Source organism: Pundamilia nyererei, unplaced genomic scaffold, assembly GCF_000239375.1.
Source record: "Pundamilia nyererei isolate P.nyererei 1_Seehausen unplaced genomic scaffold, PunNye1.0 scaffold00379, whole genome shotgun sequence".
In the NCBI taxonomy this organism is placed as follows: domain Eukaryota; kingdom Metazoa; phylum Chordata; class Actinopteri; order Cichliformes; family Cichlidae; genus Pundamilia; species Pundamilia nyererei.
This window is the reverse complement of record NW_005187780.1, coordinates 4,273-7,100: the sequence shown is the minus strand read 5'-3', so window position 1 is coordinate 7,100 and position 2,828 is coordinate 4,273.

Sequence of the window (2,828 nt, the reverse complement as noted above, 5' to 3'; positions counted from 1 at the left end):
CCCAAGGACACAACGACCGAGACTGTCCAAGCCGGGGCTCAAACCGGCAACCTTCCGATTACAAGGCGAACTCCCAACTCTTGAGCCACGATCGCCCTTCTTCTAGCTCAAGGTTATTTGCCAAGTGTTAAGGAGCCTCTGTGGTCACACAGCGAGTCGGTGATGTTGACTATGAGGGTGATTGTTATTACCATCTCACACAGCCCAAGGGAGCAGATGTTGCTGTACAGCAGCAGCGGTTTGCAGATGTGTCATCTTTCCATTTGGCTTGTTCGGAACCACAACAACTTTCCAGCGCTTCACTGAGCTCTTTGCACCCCTTTAAATTCAAGGTGGTCCATAGGCCAAGCTGGTAGTAGCGGATTTTCTCTCCCACTTGCTGGGGTGCTCCCTGGCCTCAGTTGGACGGCGGGGGTGTGTGGCGGAGGTTTGGTCTACGGGTCCGTTGCAGGGAAGGATGGTGCAGCATGCTTGAGGGGTAGTGCCACAGAGGCTGGCAGGACACCTGAAACCCATCCAGTAATCATGCTCCAAGCAGAGTGGAGCCAGCTGGAAATCTGTCTGGTCGTGGACTGAAACGACAGAGCTGAAACTAAACTCTTGTTGTAAACAAGACCTGGGGCTTCCATACAGCACCTGTGGATCAACAGCTTCCTCTCAGGCCATAGACAGAGAGTCAGAGTTGGCCATCACACATCCTCAGCCCTGAGCCTCAGCACTGGCTCACCTCAGGGCTGTGTGCTCAGTCCACTGCTCTACACATGACTGCACTCATGTCCACCACAGCAACATCTTTGTGAAATTTGCAGACGACACCACCGTGGTGGGGCTCATTTCCAGGGGTGACGAATCTTACAGAGACGAGGTGGAGCAGCTGTCGTTATGGTGTAAGGCCAATAACCTCCTCAACACTTCAAAAACCAAAGAACTCATAATAGACTTCAGAAGGAAAAAGGCAGAGATCTCACCACTATTCATTAACGGAGACTGTGTAGGAAGGGTGCCAAGCTTCCGCTTCCTGGGAGTCAATATAGAGGAGAACCTTTCCTGGAGTGTGAACACCTCCGAGCTGCTGAAATGGGCCCAACAGAGACTTCCTGAGAATTCTCAGGAGGGATAACATCACTCTGGAGCTGTGTCCCAAAACGTAGGCTGCATCCTTCGGAGGACCCGGCCTTTGCGGTCGACGTGGGCTGGGTCCTTCGAAGACTGAGAAGGCCGGAAGTGCGAGGCTGTGAAATGGGACGGTCTAGCCTTGAGATTTGTGTCACCGCTGTGTCGGTGGAGTTTAATAAACTCGCCGTCTGCTCCTTGCTGTCTAAAATATAACAGGACACGGGCGTAAATTCTCGACCGTCTCACACTTTGATGTTTGACGTTTATTCAGCTGTATGAAAATCCCGGAGGAACCCACCCGAAGGGTTAATAAGGTTTTATTTAATCTAATAACTTTGATCTCAGCCAAACCGATTTACTCAGGAACAAATAAAACACAGAAAAAAGCCAAACAATTACATTTTTAAGTTATTCGAGTGACTTATATCATGTTTAACCTGAGTAGTGAAAGACAGCGGGGGTCTGAAAACGATGAAGCCGGGAGTCCGCTGCTCTCGCCGGCTCGAGTGACCATTGAACCCCCCGGTCAGCTGTCGAGCTGGTGGGTAACAGACTTCTCCGAAACAGTTGGTGCACTTTTGCAAATATGCGACGTCTTGATAAACCGAGCAGATATTTGAAGTTTACACAGCTACTTTCTTGCCTGAAAATATGTTAAAAGTTTACTTTGTGACCCAGAAAGAGTAATAAGAGTAATTTTAAAACTTAGTAGCAGCCGCCATTGTTGAAAACTGAAATTGGCTGGGCTGCGCTATGAATTCTGGGATATGGTGGGCCATGAAGGACACACCGGACCCATCCTTCAAATTCGGGGAAATGAAGGACGCATTCTTCTACAGAGCCACCATTGAAAGTGTACTAACCTATTGCATATGCATCTGGTACACTAGCTGCACAGGGGCTCAGAGGAAAGCACTCCAGGGGGTCATTAACACCACCCAAAAGATCACTGGCTGCCCCCTCCCCACTCTGGAAGATCTACACAACAGCCGCTGTCTTAAAAATGCCCAAAACATCATAGAAGATTCCTCACATCCTGGGCACTCCCTGTTTAAACTGTTGCCCTCAGGCAGACGGTACAGAGCAATCAGTGTAAGGACTAATAGACTCAAACAGCTTTTATCCAACTGCAGTAACACGTCTGAATGCTGCTACAAAAAAAATGCCAATCATGCCACTCTTGTATTAATCTATGCGCTGACCGAAGCATGTATGTGAATGTTTGTTGATGTCTCTTATTAGCACTTTAAGTATTCTATTTATTTTATTTATTGAGTTTTATTGTTTTATTTATATTTTAATTATATTTTGATATCGTTAGGGATGATGCGGTGATCGGGGACCATTTTTAATTTCGTTGCACCTGTGACGATCACAATAAAGATTCAGATTCTAAGTAAAAGCATCAGAAACACACTGAATGCCGAAGGTCGTGACTGGGGTTCACACTGAACTGCTAAACTGGAAACATTTTATGTTGTTTAGATGAATAATTTGTTCAGTGAGTTTTATTTCATTTTATGAGTTTTAAAATTGTTTACACAGCATCAGCATTTGAAGAATTAACTTAAATAAGCAATGAAACCATGAAAAACACTCAAAAGCTTCATGTTTCATTATACAGCTTCAACTGCAATTGAATTCTACTTTACACACAAACCAAAAAGGCCTTCTAAACACAATCAGCTCAACAATGCTGGACTCCGGACCGT